This window comes from Octopus bimaculoides, chromosome 7 (genome assembly GCF_046866305.1).
Source record: "Octopus bimaculoides isolate indiv1 chromosome 7, ASM4686630v1, whole genome shotgun sequence".
NCBI classification, from domain to species: domain Eukaryota; kingdom Metazoa; phylum Mollusca; class Cephalopoda; order Octopoda; family Octopodidae; genus Octopus; species Octopus bimaculoides.
The window spans coordinates 11,566,024-11,587,594 of record NC_142934.1 but is presented as its reverse complement, the minus strand read 5'-3'; positions in this window follow the sequence as shown (position 1 = coordinate 11,587,594).

The window sequence follows — 21,571 nt, the reverse complement described above, 5'->3', positions numbered from 1 at the left end:
TATAAAGAGTAATAGATAGATAGGTATAGAGGAGATACATGATATAGGTAGAGAGGGAAGTAAAGAGATAGGGAAATATGAGAAGCAGTGAAAGGGATCGTGTCACGTAGTGTTTAGTTCATACAGAGATTAGTAGATGGAGTGTGAATAAAAATAAAAAACGGTTAGAGGAAGATAGTTTTATATTAAGGTGGGAGCAGGGGAGACATGAGAGATGTGTCGTCTGCGAAAGAAGCCCGACAATTTTAGTCTCTTTACATAAAGGCCTGATAGCGAAAGATTAAACTTTATAGGGTGCACAAATTTGTGTGATGTTGTGATGTTCAAGCCTCTTAACTAGAACAGTGATACTTGATTTCTAATAGCCTTTACACTAAATCAGTGGTTTTCAAACTGTGGTCCGCGGACCACAGGGGGTCCGTGGACAGCAAATACTTTTTATGGGCAATTTGATTTTATACATGTTTTTTAATCGAAATCTTTTAATTGACAATAAACCTATTTGTTAAATACTGTTAAATAAACAAATGTAAAAATATATGTTATTTTTAAGCAAATATTTATGTATAAATTTCATAAGCATTTGTAAGGGGGTCTCTAAGGTAAAGCCTGAAATATAAGTCAAGAAGTTTGAAAACCCCTGCACTAAATGGAGTTTTACAAACGCCCCTGCGTTACCATCCTCCTCGGTGTTGCTATCATCATCATCGTTGTCATCATTGTCATCATCGTAATCTAGTCGTAATTGTTTTTGTCGTTGTCATCATCATAGTCATCATTTTCGTCGTCGTCATCATCGTCAGTCGTCGTCGTCGTCAGAATTATCAACGTCATCGTTTTTAACATCTGCTTTTCCATGCTTGCATAGATCGGATGGCGTTTACTGAGGTTGATTTTCTCTGGCTGGATGGGATGCTCTTCCGTGTGCCAACCCTCACCTGTTTCCATGAAAGCTAATACTTCCCCATGACCCGACATATTTTCATGAAAGATTGGAAAGGAAGGATACCATGTGTATGGTGGCAACGCTTGTTTACAAATACTGGACACACAAAAAAAAAAAAAATAGTCCCCCTACCATGACATTTGCTATTCCTTTGTGTTCCCAAAGCAGTTGCTACTGCCCAGCCTAAGAACAACTGACTTCAGGGGAAAACTGGATCAACATGGCTTGACAGAAGGGACATATATATACACACACACACATACATACATACATATATATATATAGAATAGAGACAGCTGATGAAGGGATATTCCAAGGGGCTTTCCGTTTTCCTATGTGTTCGTTCCGTTGTCTGTAGTTTATTGTTCTAACGTCCTGTACCCTGATATGCATGTATATACACATGTAGATGTAAGTATGTACATATATGTGTGTATACATGTATATATATTCTTTGTATTATTATATATATATATATATATATATATATATATATCTTAAATATATAGGGATTGACAGTAATCTGCTTCTCCAACATACTGAGAATTCAGAAATAGCAGTCAAAGAACTACTGATTTCAAAACTACAAATTATTACTCTAGATTGATAGCGATATTTTTGATACACACAGAACAAAAAACAGTAGAGAAGAGTAAAAAAACACTTGCCTTTAGTTAATTTAGTACAATTGTTTCACAGTTAAGAGTACATAATACTCTATTCTGATCTTCAGCTAAATATTCTAATAAATTTGTTAATGTCTAAATAACTCACGTTAATTTTGACCATGTGAACATCAATACCACGTGAGGAAGACGTTAAGAAATTTATCGGCCAGTAAGTTCAAAATCCCTCGCCCTAATGAATTCCATATATATATATATATATATATAATATATATACATATAATATATATACATACACACATTCACACACACACATATATATACATACACACATGCATGTACACATTCACACCACACTCATATACAAATATATGCATAAAAAATAAGTGCTTTCACACAATACAAGAACTTTCAAAAAGATTGTATCATTCTGTTTTTGAAAGACTTGAAAAGATTTTTTTAAAATAGATAATAACTTTTAAGCTAATCTTCTTTAATATAAACTCTTTAATTCTTTTACTTGTTTCAGTCATTTCACTGTGGCCATGCTGGAGCAGTGCCTTTAGTCAAACAAATCGACCCCAGGACTTATTCTTTATAAGCCTAGTACTTATTATATCGGTCACTTTTGCCAAGCCGTTAAGTTACAGGGACGTAAACACACCAACATCGGTTATCAAGCAATGGTGGGGGGACAAACACAGACACACAAATACATACATACATACATACATACATATATATATATATATATATATATGTTTTTTTTGCAACGTCATGTACCTAGATATGTATCTATATGTACATGTAGATGAAGGTATGTACATACATGTACATATATATGCATATACTCATATTGTTTTTATATATATATGTATATATATATATAGGAAACTTGGGATAGAAGAATGGTTAGTGAGAGCTGTGCGAGCCATGTACAGAGATGCTGCCAGTAAGGTGAGGGTTGGAAATGAGTACAGCAATGAATTCCGGGTAGAGGTAGGGGTCCACCAAGGTTCCGTCCTCAGCCCCCTCTTATTTATCATAGTCCTCCAGGCAATCACAGAGGAGTTCAAGACAGGTTGCCCCTGGGAGCTCCTCTATGCTGATGACCTTGCCCTAATTGCGGAGTCACTATCAAAACTAGAGGAGAAGTTTCAGGTGTGGAAGCAAGGTCTAGAATTGAAGGGCCTTAGAGTCAACCTAGCTAAAACCAAAATCCTAATAAGTAGGAAGGTAGATAAAACACAAACCCCTTCAGGTAGATGGCCCTGCTCAGTATGTAGAAAAGGAGTAGGTAGTAACTCTATAAGATGTACCCGGTGCAAGCTATGGACACATAAGAGGTGCAGCAACATCAAAGGCAGGTTAACTAGCAAGTTAGTTTTTGTTTGTGGCAGATGTTCAGGTGCAATAAAGACTGTAAACAAACAGGAAACAACTTCTATCTCATTCCAGGGTGAAAAACTAGAGGTAGTCGATAGCTTCCGCTATCTGGGCGACCAAGTTAGTAGTGGGGGTGGGTGCGCTGAAAGTGTAGCTGCTAGAATAAGAATAGCCTGGGCAAAGTTTAGAGAGCTCTTACCCCTGCTGGCGACAAAGGGACTCTCACTCAGAGTAAAAGGCAGACTGTATGACACATGCGTACGAACAGCCATGCTACATGGCAGTGAAACATGGGCTGTAACTGCTGAGGACATACGTAAGCTCGCAAGGAATGAAGCCAGTATGCTCCGTTGGATGTGTAATGTCAATGTGAATACCCGTCAGAGTGTAAGTATCTTGGGAGAAAAGCTGAACATTAGAAGCATCAGTTGTGGTGTGCAAGAGAGACGATGCGCTGGTATGGACATGTGGTGAGAATGGATGAGGATAGCTGCGTGAAAAAGTGCCACACCCTAACAGTTGAGGGAACCCGTGGAAGAGGTAGGCCCAGGAAGACCTGGGCTGAGGTGGTGAGGCAAGACCTTTGTACATTGGGCCTCACCGAGGCGATGACTACTGACCGAGACCTTTGGAAATGTGCTGTGCGTGAGAAGACCCGGCAAGCCAAGTAAGATCATTGCCAGTGCCCCTGGACTGGTTCTTGTGCGGGTGGCACATGAGATGCACCATTTTGAGCGTGGCCGTTGCCAGTACCGCCTGACTGGCTTCCGTAGGATTTTCGAGCGAGATCGTTGCCAGTGCCCCTGGACTGGCTTGTGCGGGTGGCACATAAAAGACACCATTCCGAGCGTGGCCGTTTTCGTGCGGGTGACACGTAAAAGCACCCACTACACTCTCTAAGTGGTTGGCGTTAGGAAGGGCATCCAGCTGTAGAAACTCTGCCAAATTAGACTGGAGCCTGGTGTTGCCATCCGGTTTCACCAGTCCTCAGTCAAATCGTCCAACCCATGCTAGCATGGAAAGTGGACGTTAAACGATGATGATGATGATGATGATGATACCCATTTATTGCACTTGGTAATACAATGAAAAAGTACTAGTGTAATAATAATTGGGTATTCTTCCAGCAGTATATTGGATAGATATTATCCCTTAGTGGGTTGGATTCACAACTCCTAACTTTCTTGGAGATATATATATATATATATATATATATATATATATATATATATATATATATATATGATAGGTTTCTTTCAATTTCTGTCTACCAAATCCACTCACAAAGGTTTGGTCGGCCCGAGGCTACAGTAGAAGGTGTCATTCATTGGGACTGAACCCAGAACTATGTAGTTGGGAAGCAAGCTTCTTACCACACAACCACTCCTATATATATTATATTATGTTACATATAGAGATATAGCACCTGTTTCAGTGTCACGTAAAAAACATCCATACCAGTTCCACATAATCACCACCCATGTTAGTGCCATATAAATGGCACCCATGCTGGTTCCACATTGAAAAGTACCTGTGCCAGTGCCATATAAAGAGCATTTGTGCTGGTGCTTGCATATGGAGCGCCTCTTGCAGGTGCCACATATAAAGCACCTGTGTTGGTGCCACATAAAAAAGCACCCAGTACACGCTGTAAAATGGTTGGCATTAGGGAGGGCATCCAGCCACAGAAACCATGCCACAACAGACAATTGGAGTCTGGGCAGCACCCCAGCTAGCCAGCTCCTGTCAAACTGTCCAACCCATGCCAGCATGGAAAACGGACATTAAACGACGGTATGATGATGATATATTCATGTGGAGCCTCTTTCAGTTTTTGTCTATGGAAAACACTCACATGGTTCGGCTCAATCTGTATATTAACAATATTGATATTCGTCTCAGCATCCACAGAGTAGAAAGAAAACACATATTTCTCAGATACTACGATGAAATTATAACCATAATTTAATTTCACAAATAAATTAAGCAAAATAAATGTATCCAAAGATGGATCTTATCCAAGTTGTAATGAATTATATTAATTAAAACTTCATAAGAATCAAAAATTAATCATTTTTGTAATAGGTGAGAAAGGAAAGGAGGAATAAAAAAATTTAAAAAACCGACCCCAAAACAACAGTTAGAGAAAAAAAATTTAATCTAGTTTTTCTATCTCTACTAAGCACTAAAAAACAACATAGAAATACAAACATAGTGAAGAATTGTGTCTATATGGAAGCGATTGCTAGCAAGTCTTCTCCCAAGAGAAATATTGGATATCTAGTGACAAGCATCAGTGGATTTAGAAAATTCATTTTGTGGGGAAAAAAAGCAAAAAAAAAAGCAGTAGCTATTGCATTAATGTATCACTTACCCTTGAAAACTATTTCCATTTTGGTGAATAGCTTTCAGTGACAACTGATATACTACTGCACAGTCAGAGGTAGTTTAGAATAAATATAGTTTATTGTTAGATTCTTTACATTTGTTGGTCTTGTAACACCAATGAATAAGAAAGAATGGAAGTTATTTTATTGAGTGAAGATGCTGGTTTGTTTGCAACTGAATCAAATTGTAACTACTGAATCCTTCTCAATTGTTCTCTGTTCTTACCTGTTATATGTTATTAATACAGGTATCTCCTTTTGTTTTTTTTTATACCAGTGGTTCTTAACCCTTTTTTAAGTAATTGTTATGCCTAGAACTCACCTAAGTGGTGAGTGAGCTATCATGATTAAACTAACTAGGGACTCCTTCATAGAGTAACTGCTGCATTTATTGAGTATATAAACAATTTGGCTGCTTGTTTCCTTGGAGACTATCAGAATGATGTAGGTGCCTCTGATGAGAACCCAATAAGGTTCGAAAATCGATTAAGGTTGTTCATTGTTTTTTCAGTCTGTGGAGCAATGGCTAAAATTTGCCCTGTTCATAATTATACCATATATTACTTAATCATCATGATCATTTAAGATCCACTTTCCATACTGGCATGGGTTGGACGGTTTGACAGGAGCTGGCTCGGCAGAAGACTGCACCATACTTCTGTGTTTGTTTTGTCATGGTTTTCATGGCTGGATGCCCTTCCTAACACTAACCACTCCACAGAGTGAACTGAGTGCTTTTTATGTGGCACCAGCACACGTGTGGCCAGTTTTAGTATGGTTTTTTTTTAGTCAGATGCCCTTCCAAATGCCCTTCCATTTTACTGTGTGGAAGTGGAAGCTTTTTACATAGCACCGGCACTTTGAGAGAGGAGAAGGCATTGGAGGCGATCGTCTGTCAGATGATGAAAGGTTAGAGTGTGACAGAGAGGCAGAAACAGGTATCTTACTGTAGAGGAGATACATGATTACCACCCGACCAGACAGATAGAGAGAGAGAGAGAGAGAGAGAGAGAGAGATGGGGTATGCAGTGGCTCTCATGGCTTCTGATCTTAACTGATTGGAAGTGTTATCATGTACATTGTTTTGTCTTGGCATAAAAGATGGGCTACAGCAAATATTCTGCTCAATACAACAGATTTGCTTATCAATTGTTTGACCTTAACCAGTTGAGCATGTCCCTTAGTGGCTGGCAATATATGCATCTCTGATCTCAAGCAGAAGTAGTGGAGAGCATCATAGTCATGTATTCTGTGGGGTTTGGATAATTCACCTTTGGAAACATGGGTATTTTGTTCAATATCCTTGAACAACCATTATTCAGGGACCTTTTGAGCAGGATGGGCTACTCGACCTGAAGAAAATTCTAACTGGGCCCCACCTACAAGGTCATGCATTGTTTACCTTGATATGAGATCACCATGTCACACACATGGTTGTGATGCATTTGCCTGGTGTACTCTTATCAGACGGGTAGTCATGATGGGTATATTGGGCATCGGATATTTGTACCCCAGTGTGACTTTGATGGCATGCACTGCTCTCTCACTCAATAATAATAATAATGGTAATAATAATAACAACAACCAGTGCCAAAAAAGGGTAGAATTATTTACTGACTAAAACAGTTTTGGTGTAATGTTAGCAAAGCTATTTCTGAAGTGAATTAATTAGTAATATATTATTCGGTAATGATATATATCTACGTGACTGTTACGAAAACTGGCTATTTAAATTTCTTTTATATGCTCATTGTTATTGTTGTTGTTGTTCTGACAGGAAGAAAAAGAAAATAATCACATTGAATAATTTTTCTGTGCCACTTATAATGCTTACTGTAAAAAAAAATCACAGCTAACTCGACCAAAAAAAAGAAAAAAGAAAAAAAGGAAGAAAATCACCAAAAAAAAAAATAAGGCTGCCTCTATAAATATTTCTTCTAATATCTCAGCAACTGATACAACATCAAGCTAATATGCAAATTATATTACTAACTTAGCAATGTGCCTCTAATTATTGTAAATATTGGAGAACGACAGACAATATACGTTACATGCAAATACAACACACATCATTCTCACTGTGTGATCTGCAACAGATGAGCCTGTACGTATATTTTAAGGGGACAGAAATCTGTTTCTAAGCCACAGCAGGCTTAAAACGAATTGCATTTAAGCATATTAATAAAAGCTGGCAAATTTCATGCATATCTATTCAGTAGATATTTTATGGACGACCATTTCGTAACAAGATAGATTTTAAGTGTTCCCTCTATTACTTTTTTCATTTCTCCATCAACATCACAGTGGATATTAGCAGCTATAGATGAAAGGTTAGTTTGGATTATAAACTGGAAATGATGCATTGCCAGCAGGTTTTTATTGGTATTTATCTTATATGCTGCTAACCAATAATGGCGAATTCTTCACAATTGAACACCATATGTGTACAGGGATAGTGTTAAAACAAGACGTTGTAATTCATACATACATGTATATATATATAAACAGATATATATTCATATGTGTGTGTGTGTGTGTGTGTGTGTGTGTGTCTATATATATATATATATTTGTTTATAGGTGCAGGAGCGGCTGTGTAGTAAGTAGCTTGCTTACCAACCACATAGTTCCAGGTTCAGTCCCACTGTGTGACACCTTGGGTAAGTGTCTTCTACTATAGCATTGGGCCAACCAAAGCCTTGTGAGTGGATTTGATAGACAGAAACTGAAAGAAGCCAATCATATATATATATATATATATATATATATATATATATGTATGTATATGTTTGTGTGTCTGTGTTTGTCCCCCCACAGCATCGCTTGACAACTGATGCTGGCGTGTTTACGTCCCCCGTATAACTTAGTGGTTTGACAAGAGAGACTGATAGAATAAGTGCAAGGCGTACAAAGAATAAGTCCTGGGGTTGATTTGCTTGACTAAAGGTGGTGCTCCAGCATGGCCAGTCAAAATGACTGAAACAAATAAAAGAAATATATATATATATATATATATATATATATATATATATATATATATATATAATTGGCCTCGGTCGGTTATGACAAGGGTTCCAATAGATCCGATCAACGGAACAGCCTGCTCATGAAATTAACATGCAAGTGGCTGAGCACTCCACAGATACTTGTAACCCTCATGTAAATATATATACATATACATAAATACACACACACAAACACACAGATATATATATATATACATATATATAGTTGAAATTTATAGAAAAACAAAAGACGAAGACAGGTGTATGAATAATAAGCAGGCGTATTAGTTTGACACTCTGGTGGGAAAAATGAAAAAGTATTGTACGTTTTGAGCCTACGCTCTTCAGCAGAAAGGAATAGAGAAAATAAATGGAGAGAGAGTGAAATAAACTTACATATCTGTATGTAGGCTTGAAACATAAAAGACTTTTTTCAGTTTTCCCAAGCGTCAAAGTAATACACCTGCTTGTTGTTCATAAACCTGTCTTCAACTTTTGTTTTTCTATAAATTTCATCTATTATATGCTCACGTAGTTATTCCAGTTTGATCCTGACTGAACTTCTAACTCTTTGGACTTGCATATCTGAACCACTTCCCTAACTTTTAGCACCTCTCTTCATCCACATACCAGCACTCCACCCAGATCTTCTGACTCTACCTTCTCGGATTTCACTGGATTTTTTTCATTGATATATATATATATATATATATATCCGTAACTTAGAAGTTTGGCAAAAGGGATCGAACAAACAAGATGAGGACAGATATCTGTCAAATGTAAATAATGTAAATATTGAACAACAAAATTGTTGACTGAGCCAACTGAGTACTCAAGGGAATTTATTACCTGGATGCTTTTTGTGCTTGATGCTTCTGAGCATCTGTCATATTTGCTGTTAGCCTGCCTGTGCGCCTTCTCTACATCTTGCACATCCAGTGTTTCCTCTGGGCTCACTGTAGGGGAGTTTCTATTTCTTCCTTTCCTGCATACTAAATACAACCATTTCTAGGATGGTAGCAGTAGCCAGCTTTCTTTTCTCCTTAGTGTAATCTTAGTTTTGGCTAAGTTTTCCTTAAAGCCCTTCAAATTCCAGTTTTTGTTTCCATGCCTGAAATTTCCTCTTTCTAACACATTTTCATTTGCCTTTGTAACATTTTACAATAACACTGCTACACCAGCCACAAGATATGAACAACTGTTCTCTGTAATCTAAATGACTATTTGAGTGATTAACTCAATCTCTATTTTTTCAGATATTTCAAGCATCTCATTGAATATTTCTGATGGGCCAGCTGCTTTCCCATTCTCATATTTGTAACCACTCTCTGTCATACAGTTGTCAACTAGAGCTCCTAATCCTTCTGTTGGGTCTACTTGCAACAGACCCCCCCCCCCTCTCTCTCCATGCACTCTCCACATTCAACAGCCTTTCAGAGTTGTATTTCTATCTCTCTTTTTAGCATTAGTGAGAGCCAGTGCATCGTTATAATCCCATTATACCCTGACAGCATCTTGATTCTCTTTAATACACTGCTTAGCAATCCTGAACACACTCCACCCCTAATCCTTATGTCACAAACCTTGTGCAAACTTCTTCCTTTCTACATCTCTTCTTCCTATGTACACTTGATGTCTAGTTTCTCATCTAGCTGTCTGACATTGTTTTATTTTTTTGTTATCCCCTTTTTTTCCAGTCTACCCAAACCTGAATCTTAAGTTTAAACACTTTGTACACAGCTATATTCCACCACCATGTTGCTTGTGGTTGGAACCTCTCACCAGTCACAAATCTTGGTACTTTCAGTAGGTTGTCGTGTTTTCTCTATGTTATAAGTTTCCATCTCACCCTTCCTTTCATCAAATGCTTCAACTAGTACTTCTCTGAACCTCTTATTGTTTGTTGGCTCTTTAAGCATCCATATCTTCTTTCTCCAAACTGTTTTGAACCTCTTGGTTCATTTAATTCTTATTCTGAAATCAGTAATCACAAAACTCAGGTGGTAAATTATTCACCAGTAAAAGACTTAACATTGACAATTATCTGTCTGTTCCATATTCTGTATGAATGGAGTCTATGTTGCTTGTGTGTTCATCTGACTGGTGAGTAAACAGGTAGTTGGCTTTGTTTCCTGATTGAAAAATGGTTAAGTCATTTATGCTGTAGAACTCCAGAAGTCGTGATCTCTCCTCATTTCTTGTACCATAACCATAGCCTCCAAGGACATTTTAGAAGCTGTCATGGTATTGTCATCTATTGACAACTGGTTCTCGAAGTAACTGCAATAATGAAGCTGTCTTTAACATAGAGGTAGTATGCAGAGGACCACTTTTATGAGCTTCCAAGGTGTACATGGAGCTTATGGACGTGGTATAATAATTGAGGAAGGATCAAGCCTCCTGAAGTTCTGTAATGTATGCAGAGTTCAATGCCATAGACAGATTGTCAGTAACTAACCCTAAGCATAATTATGCTGTCATTCATTCTGACTGCCTCAATTTATCTATTCATTTCACAGGGAATAGCATTACCTTTCCTACTTCATTTACTCCATTGTTGTTACCAGCACAGAAGAATTTGTACTGTTGCTCCTTGTCTGCAAGGTGTCTGGCTGAGGTCTCCTTCCATCTTATTTCTTGCACACAACACACATCAATCTGTTTCTGCTCTAGCATCTTCACATTCTTTCCTGACCAACCTTTCATTGTAACAATGTTGATTGGTAGTAACTCTATAAACTTTTTTGATCTGGAAAGAAGCAGATTTCTTGTGATGCCTTGGTTGGTTTTTGACTTCATCATCTAAAAAGAATGAGAAAGTTGATGCTTGTCCTAATAACCTCAATTCATCACATACAGCAATCACTATTATTATCACTGATATTAATTACATTGGAGGTATTATTCTAAGTCACTTAGTATCATAGTTAATAGCCTCACAAAAAAAACCATAAACAAGGTAGTTATGTGTGTGTGTGTATATATATATATATATATATATGTTTGCATGCACATATCTATCTGTCTGTCTATCTATCTACATACACTTATTAACATATGTATGTGTGTGTAGGTATGTCTGTGCTTGCATGCACAAATGTGTGCATGTGAATGAGAAAATGTGGTAGGTGTTGACATCCGTGTTTTTGTCAGTACATATATCTGGAGACAAACACGAGCAGCTGAGTGCAGTATTTTTAAGTTGAATGGCTTATTGTAAGAACATAACGACCAACAGAATTTCTAGAGAAACAATTTAGCTTTTTATCAATTTAGACACTTTCCAATAGTGTTGACACAGAGCTTGTGTCAAGTGTACAGAACACACAGCAAGGAATCAATAATTTTAGATTTGCAGCTTGGAACTACAGAATCCAAGTTGTAATTAGCTTCAGCTTGCTGCTGGCCTCAGCTCAATTTTATCATGTTTGTTTGCCATAGACGCTGACGTTGATCTTACTGTCAGTTAAATGGCATTTGGTTGGTGCCTGATGCTTATAATGTTATAGGGATATGTGAAGTAAATAATGTACAAGAGGAAACTAGAATCGGTCTTTTTCTTCCATTTTTTTTTTGTAATCATGAACTAACTCTCTCTCTCTATATATATATATGTGTGTGTGTGTGTTAAGATCTCATCATTTGCAGCAGATAAACTGTTACCTGGTTAAGAAACATCCCACTCTGCTAGTTTAAGTATTACAGAGATAGATAAAGAAAACAATTTCAGCAATAACTTTAGTATAGAATCACAATTAGCAATTGCTTTAACATATAGACAAAAACGTTATATTTGATCGAAAAGCGGTAATCTTGTGTTTCTTTCTTTTTCTTTTTTTTTTGATCAACTTTAGTTTAGTTTTAGGGTAAAAAGTTTATATAGATCTGTTATTAGATAACTAAAGCAGATAAAAGTATTGGTTTGGTTCAGTATTGTCCATTAGTGCTTACTGTTTTATAATCAACGAGAGTGATATTGTAGGAGGAGACAATTCATTGGAGGTTTTATGTCTGATCGAGCTCTGTGCTCTAAGGTTATTGTTTCAAGCAAGTAGACCAAACAGCAAGCAATATTAAATAGAGTAGAGTAACTTGTTCAAGTGCAGTAATAATAATCTATTTTACATTAATATTCCTATGTTTTGTAAAAATGGGATGGTTTATATTTATTGTATTGAAGCAATTGTTTTCACAACAGGAAAACCTTACTGCTCACCAAGCACATAACTGTGAAATAGAGTCCAGTCTCAAGACAATTGTTTGACCAGCTAGAAACAGCAGCAAAATCTCACTCTTAGCCCGCCATACTGTTTTAATTCTTTCATTACCCATTTCTGTTGAAATACACTGTTTTCGTTTTAATTAATTCTGGAAATAATATAGAATTCAGCAAAATAATGCGACAAGCATTGGCAACCTACCCGACCTATCTTAAAACATGGACCGAAGAGTCCCAGTCGACTGCAAGTCGTAAGAGCCTTTCACTCCGTGAACTCTGACGGCACAGCATGAAGACAGAATGGTCATGTTTGGAGTGTCTTTGACTATATGTTTGATAAAACAGAGCTGACCTGGTGTTAACAAAATATTCTATCTAGATACTTAAAGAACATAGATTGAAACAGTTGGTAAGTTGTGTATCAATCCTTTCTACTGGAAGCACAAGGCCTCAAATTTTGGGGAAGGGATTAAGTCGATTACATTGGCTCTAGTGTATAACTGGTACTTATTGAATCGACTCTGAAAGGATGAAAGGCAGAGTTGACCTCGGTGGAATTTGAACTCAGAACGTAGCATCATTTGACTGTAGCCGTACTGGAGCACCGCCTTGAAGGATTTTAGTCAAACACTTCAACCCTTGGACTTATTATTTCTAAGCCTAGTACTTATTCTATTGGTCTATTTTGCCGAACTGCTAAGTTATGGGGACGTAAACACACCAACACCAGTTGTCAACCAGTGAGTTTTGGGACGGGGGAGCAAATAGATACACACATAAATATATATATATATATATAGAGAGAGAGAGAGAGACTTTTCAATTTCCGTCTCCCAAATCCACTCAGGAGGTTTTGGTTAGCCCAGGGTGCCATGCAGTGGGACTGAACCCAGAACTATGTGGTTGGGAAGCAAGCTTCTTACCACACAGGCATGCCTGCACCTATTCTTACTACATGTATATAAACTTAGACACACAGTTACACAAGGATATTTTTTAATTTATGGACTGATTGCTTATTTCTTTCCTAACTAACGAGCTTCATTATTCAAGCTCAACTATTTAGCATTCAGATACTTGAGTCAAATATAATGCGTGCTTATTCATGTTGTTTTGAATTAATTGTGCATTAGCTCATAGCTTTGAGATTTCGTTGATGTGATTGTTCACATAAAACAAGTAGAATAAAAAAAAAACAAAACAAATAAAAATACTTTTTTGCAAAAGGTCAGCAATTTTTAGGGGAGGGGAAAGTCAATTACATGGACGCCAATGCTCAGCTGGTACTTATTTTTATCAACCCTGAAAGGACAGAAGGCAATGTTGATAGAAATTGAACGCAAAACATAAAAATGGATGATATGCCGCCAAGCATTTTGCCCAGCGTGCTAACGATTCTGCCAGCTTGCCACTTAAAAACAAACGTTTAATTACTATCACTCATAACCACTAATGTATGTTTGAAGCTATTTATTATGCACCCTTTTAAAGCCTAGCCCGGCTCATGGGCCCAGTTTCCCGGTTTCTATGGCGTATGTGTTCCCCCCAGCTCGACGGGACGCCAGTCCATCGCAGCGTTACTCAAGAAACAGGAAGAAAGAGTGAGAGAAAGTTGGGGCGAAGGAGTACAAGGGTCGCCCCCCCCCCCCCCCACTGCTGGAGCCTCGTGGAGCTTTAGGTGTTTTCTTTCAATAAACACACACACACAACGCCCAGTCTGGGAATCAAAACCACGATCCTCCGAGCACAAGTCCGCTGCCCTTACCACTGGGCCATTGCGCCTCCACATGTTTGAAGCTAACCCACACTAAAAACTATATATTTAACCCTTTAACATTATTCAGTCACTTAATCAAGCATTATCTCAAAGCTTCAAAATTACTAAGATGTGATTTTATATTTTTAGAATAACATTGTAGGATAGGTGTGAGAGGCCAGATCTGGTTAGTTTGGACGTAAAACGGGTACAATGTTTGAACTGGATATGGCCCACTTAAATGCTAAAAGGTTAATCCTTTTGATACCAATCTACTGTTTTACAGTGATTGAAATTAAGTTTCCATCAAAATTTCTTGTTAATTTATGTTCCAAACACCAGTTAGTTTAATGACAAACTCTATATTCTCAAACTCTGCATTGAGAGGTCACGGTTCCATTGCAGCAAGCATGTCACGGGAAAGAATTGCAAGATGGGTCCTTCAATGTGAGCTAACTGGTAGGAGCCCTAGGGTTAGATCAAGGACGAGACAGTTGGACAATATCTACAGCCCCATTTGGTCAGGCTTGGTAATCCTTTTAGAAAGTGTAATAATAGTTTCTTCTGATGGGACCTTATGGAAGAGGTGCCCAAGGACTCTGCTCTCACGAATCTCCCAGGGGGAAGAGAAGATGGATGGATGGCTCCATACCAATTAAATTAGATTTATTCAAAGTAGTATTTTAATTTGAAGACACTGATTTTTTTTTTTTTATCTAGCTACAATGTAACAAAAAAAAAAAATGGGTGTTAGTATGGCTGTGTGGTAAGAAGCTTGCTTCCCAACTACATACTTCCGGGTTCAGTCCCACTGTGTGGAACTCTGGGCAAATAAAATGCTACTATAGCCTCATGTTGACCAAACCCTTTTTGAGTGAACTTGGTAGAAAGAAACTGAAAGAAGCCTATTGTATATTTATGTGTGTGTCTTTGTCCCCCACCACTGCCTGACAACCTGTGTTGGTGTGTTTACATTCTTGTAACTTAGTGGTTTCCCCACAGAGACCAATAGAACAAATACCAGGCTTAAAGAAAAAAAAAAAGTACTGGGGTTGTTTCATTTGACTGAAAGTTCTTCCAGGCGGTGCCCCAGCATGGCCACAGTCAAACTGAAACAAGTAAAAGATATATGTACAGACATCAGAAAAATCCCATTTTCTCAAATACTTAAAGAGGACAATACATAAAAATGGGAATATCATAAAAACCATGACATTTAAAATGGTAACAGATTGGTTAAAATGGCAAAATGTGAAGACTGGGAACTATTCATTGAAACATATTCAATGCTGTTCTTTTTATTGACTCAAAGCAAATTAAGATGGGAAAAATGGTCGGATTTGGTTTCCTTTTCAAATGTGAGAGAGTAAAATATTCCTCCAACAATATAAGCATGCACGTTATTTACCTGGGCATGTATTTGCCTTTATTTTTACCTCCACTTTAGCAAACACGGAGGTGTTGCGTTCAGTCGTGTTTGTTTGTTTGTCCGTGGACAAGATATCTGAAGAACTGCTGGATGGATTCAGATGAAACTTTCAGGGATGTTTGGCCTTGTGACTGGCACGGACTGATTAGATTTTGGGATTGATCCAGTACCAGACAAGAATTCTGGATTATTTCTTATATTTACCTTACTCTTAGTATTATGATCTTACGTTGACTGAGGACATTGGTGTTGCCTTGGCAGAGGTTTGCGCTCTCTGACTGCTCTTGTTATATTTTGTTTCAGTCACTGGACACTGGCTATGCTGGAGAACTGCCTTGAAGGGGTTTTCATTTTTAGTTCAACAGACCAAACCCAACCCCCACCCCAGTATACATTTAAAAACCTGGTGCATATTGTATTGGTTTCCCTTATTGGACTGCTAAGTTACAGGGAAGTAATCAAAATAACACAGACTGTCAAGTGGAATGGGGAAGGAGACAAATACAAAGACACATGATGGGTTTCCATACAGTTTCCATCCACCAAATTCACTCACAAAACATTGGTCAAGCTGGAGCTATAGCAGAAAACACTTGTTGAAGGTGCTGTCCAGTGGGACTGAACCTAAAACCACTTGTTTGCAAAGTGAGCTACTGAACCACACAGCCATACCTCCACCTGTATAAATACATATCGGCCATATGCCATCAGTAATTACTCAGGGTAGGCAGTTGGTGACCTTTATGTAGTAAAACATATAAAAGATAAGCAAATCACAGGCGTGCAACTGAGTTGAAGGCAGATCTATTTCTGCCTTTATAACAAGTAAAGAAATCGGTGTTGTAGGAGTGTACACAACACGTGTACTATAGCAGTATTATGTGCGATCAGAGTAACCTTCATAATTTTATTGAATTAAGAGTATATTTTGCCATGAGAGGAAAATGTTGCTATCGATCTATTTTATTCAAGGTAGGCACTGCCTACCTAGGTGGCACATCCCTAATCTCATTCCAGGGTGAAAAACTAGAGGTAGTCGATAGCTTCCGCTATCTGGGCGACCAAGTTAGTAGTGGGGGTGGGTGCGCTGAAAGTGTAGCTGCTAGAATAAGAATAGCCTGGGCAAAGTTTAGAGAGCTCTTACCCCTGCTGGCGACAAAGGGACTCTCACTCAGAGTAAAAGGCAGACTGTATGACGCATGCGTACGAACAACCATGCTACATGGCAGTGAAACATGGGCTGTAACTGCTGAGGACATACGTAAGCTCGCAAGGAATGAAGCCAGTATGCTCCGTTGGATGTGTAATGTCAATGTGAATACCCGTCAGAGTGTAAGTATCTTGAGAGAAAAGCTGAACATTAGAAGCATCAGTTGTGGCGTGCAAGAGAGACGATTGCGCTGGTATGGACATGTGGTGAGAATGGAGGAGGATAGCTGCGTGAAAAAGTGCCACACCCTAACAGTTGAGGGAACCCGTGGAAGAGGTAGGCCCAGGAAGACCTGGGCTGAGGTGGTGAGGCAAGACCTTCGTACATTGGGCCTCACCGAGGCGATGACTACGGACCGAGACCTTTGGAAATGGGCTGTGCGTGAGAAGACCCGGCAAGCCAAGTAAGATCGTTGCCAGTGCCCCTGGACTGGTTCTTGTGCGGGTGGCACATGAGATGCACCATTTTGAGCGTGGCCGTTGCCAGTACCGCCTGACTGGCTCCTGTAGGATTTTCGAGCGAGATCGTTGCCAGTGCCCCTGGACTGGCTTGTGCGGGTGGCACATAAAAGACACCATTTCGAGCGTGGCCGTTTTCGTGCGGGTGACACGTAAAAGCACCCACTACACTCTCTGAGTGGTTGGCGTTAGGAAGGGCATCCAGCTGTAGAAACTCTGCCAAATCAGACTGGAGCCTGGTGTTGCCATCCGGTTTCACCAGTCCTCAGTCAAATCGTCCAACCCATGCTAGCATGGAAAGCGGACGTTAAACGATGATGATGATGATGATGATGATACATACATACACACACACATATATATATTGCCCTTACAACACACATCAGCTGAGCATCCCTAATCTTACAGGGTCATAAATGTTGGTTCTACGTAAAAAGCACCCATACTGGTGCTGCTGCATAAAAGCATCCAGTACACTCTGTAAAGTGGTTGGCGTTAGGAAGGGCATCCAACTGTAGAAACCATGCCAAAACAGACATGGAGCCTGAAGAGCCCTTCAGCTGGTCAGCTCCTATCAAACTGTTCAACCCATGGAAACTGCCAGCATGGAAAACAGACATTAAATGATAATGATGATTATATATATATATATATATATATATACACACACACACACAGATATTGTTATAATAAAAACCACAAAAAGCCTTATCAAATGTTGCTGCCCAGGGTTTCCTAGCCAAAACATTAATTTATTTCGCTGTTTATTAAGCTGGTAAGAAACAGCAGGACAGTTTAGCAACTGAATTCGATGTTTGAATGAGCAAGCGCAGTTAAAAAAGAGAGAGGGGAGATAATTAACTTCACAGTAGATCTAACCAGTGCTTTACTATTATCAAAATAGCATAAACCAACACTGGAATGGTTTATGATGGGTCCGGGAGGGAACAAACACAGGCACAAAGACATATATATGGTGGGCTACTACACAGTTTCTATTCACCAAATTCCCTCAGAGGCATTGGCAGACCTGGGGCTATAAGTTGGAGACACTTGTCAAAGGTGCTATGCAGTGGTACTGAACCTGAAACCACATACTTGCATCTATATATCTCAATATGACACAACACTCAGATTGGTGGCAGGCTGTAAACAAGAGTGTAAGTCACCCCTTCTGGCTGTAGACTAGGGAGGCACCTTGGGAAAGTATTAGCAACTGCTTAACTAATACAGACATATACATATATGACGGGCTTCTTTCAGTTTCCGACTACCAAATCCACTCACAAGGCTTTGGTCAGTCTGGGGTTATAATAGAAGACAACTTGCCCAAGGTGCCACGCAGTGAGACTGAACTCGGAACCATGTGGTTGGTAAGCAAGCTACTTACCACACAGCCACTCCTGCGCCTATATATATATATATATATATATATATATATATATATATATATATATATATATACTTTTAACTTGATTCAGCCTTTAGACTGCGACCATGCTGGGGCATTGCCTAGAAGAAATTTTAGTCAAAAGGACTGACCCCAGTACTTATTCTATTGGCCATTTTTGCTGAACTGCTACGTTATCGGAATGTAAACACAGACACACACACATGTATATATATATATATACGATGGGCTTCTTTCAGTTTCCATCAACCATGCACAAATCCATTCATAAGGTTTTGGTTGACCTGGGGCTATAGTAGAAAGTAAAAATACTTGCTCAAAGTTCTGCGCAGTGGAACTGAACCCAAGACCATATGGTTGGGAAGCAAGCTTCTTAATCATGCAGCATGGTGATGGCTCCAGAGTAGGTGGTAGGACCATAGACTGACATAACTATAACACCATTATTACGGGTAGAATTATTAGCACGCTGGATGACATTCTTAGTGGTGTTTCACCCATCTTTAAGTTTTGAGTTCAAATTCCACGAAGGTTGACTTTGCCTTTCATCCTTTTGAGATCGATGGCATAAGTACCAGTTAAACACTGGGGTTGATGGAATCAACTGTAACTGCCCCCCCCCCCCCCAAATGTTCAGGTCTTGTGTTCATTTCCAATCTTTCATGAAAAAGCATGCCTGGCCATGGGGAGATACGAACTTACTTGCTGACAGGAAGAGCGTCCAGCCATAGAAAATCTGCAGCAACAAATTTCATCAAAGGATGGAAAAGTGGAGGCGCAAATGTACTAGCCAAGAAAACATTTTGGGAGTTAGAGATGGAAACGAGGCAGGGAAAAAAAAAAGTAGGGGGTAAGAGGGACGATTAATTGATGGGAAATGAAGGACTAGAGAATATTTATTTTATAGTAAAAGACCAAGCGATGTTAGATTATAAAATAAACTGAGGGGATTCAAATGAAATCAGTTAACCCTACATATATGCAACTGCAGTAACCCTATCCAACATGGAGAGGGATTATCAACACTCATAAATATAATGCTTGAAAATTGCGAATATTTACTACATGAAACCATAGGTAGCATTGTTAATCCACAAATAAAGTGTGTGTGTATATATATATATATATTTATACACACAGGGTGTCCCAAAAGTTACTAAGGGGTTTCAATTCTTAATAACTTCCTTAACTCTACAAATAAATGCATGAAATTTTGATACAATATAAAGGACATAATGGAAATTAATATACATGAGTCAAATTTTGCAACACCACTACATCACATATGAAAAATGACTGCCATTTTCGGCTTCACACACCCGTGCTTTTCCCAAAATTTGCACCATAACAAGCTCAAGAGTTTCAGACCCCACTTCTCTGATTTCTCCATTGATGTTCTCTTTCAGGTATCCCCACAAGAAAAAATCCGGGCTAGTCAAGTCTGGAGAACATGAAGGCCAGTTGACATTGCCATAGCAGGAGATAATTCTCTCTCCAAATCACTGCTGTAGCAATTGCATTGTTTCTCTTGCGGTATGAGCAGTTGCCCCATCTTGCTGGAACCATATGTGAGGTCTACCCTGAATGGCTTTCACGTTCCCCAGACTTGACTAACCCAGATTTTCTCTGGTGGGGATACCTGAAAGGGAGGGTTCACATCAACAAACCAGAGACCCCGGTGCAACTGAAGGAGAACATCAACAGAGAAATTAGAGTAGTGGGGTCTGAAACTCTTGAGGGTGTTATGGTGCAAGCTTTGGAAAGAATACAAGCGTGCAAAGCTGAAAATGGCTGCCATTTAAGCAATGCCATTTTTCATGTGATGTAGTGGTGTTGCAAAATTTGACTCATGTATATAAAATTTCCGTTATGCCCTTTATATTGTGCCAAATTTCATGCATTTATTTGTAAACTTAAGGAAGTTATTAAAAACTGAAACTCATCATCAGTGACTTTTGGGACACTAAACAAAAGACATTAAAATCCTTAACGAGTTTTTAGCTGAATTTATTGCCAATCAGTTTCACTCGTCATATTTCATGGTAACGATAAAACCTCAATAGTAATTTTAGTCCAAAATCTTCTTCGCATGATATGGACTCCATAATGAAAAAAAAGGGGATCTGGGTCAAAGGTGATTATTTGGAACATATATACATATTTATATATATACATATATACAACCACACATAAGTGTACATGCTTGCACAAACACATATGTACATGTATTTACTTGTGCACATATACTCAAATGTTTGTTGGACGAATCTGTTTAGGTAAGCCAGTGTTATGATGGAGACCTCAATACGGCTGAGGTAATACAAGTCAGATGGGGGGGGGGTGATAATAGAGAACAAAAAAAAAAAAAAGAGTGGAGGCATACAACCCATAGCAGCGAACATTAACAGTAATGGTGGCAGCAATCTTGTTGCAGAAATTATCCAGAAACCCGACTGCTTCAACCCGACTTTGACCATGCATTTAATGATCACACACACACACACACACACATTATATGCTCTATATGTCAAGTACAAAGACATGAGTACCCAATAATACTAATAGAGAGAATATGTCTGTGTATATAATATATATACATATAGTGTGTGTGAAAATCAACATAGTTTACAATTACAGGTTAGTAGATTACAGCATATATTTTCAAGTTCACAAATCCAAAAACTGACACAAGCATTCACATGTGTGCACACACAGATATGTAAACTTAAAGATCAGTT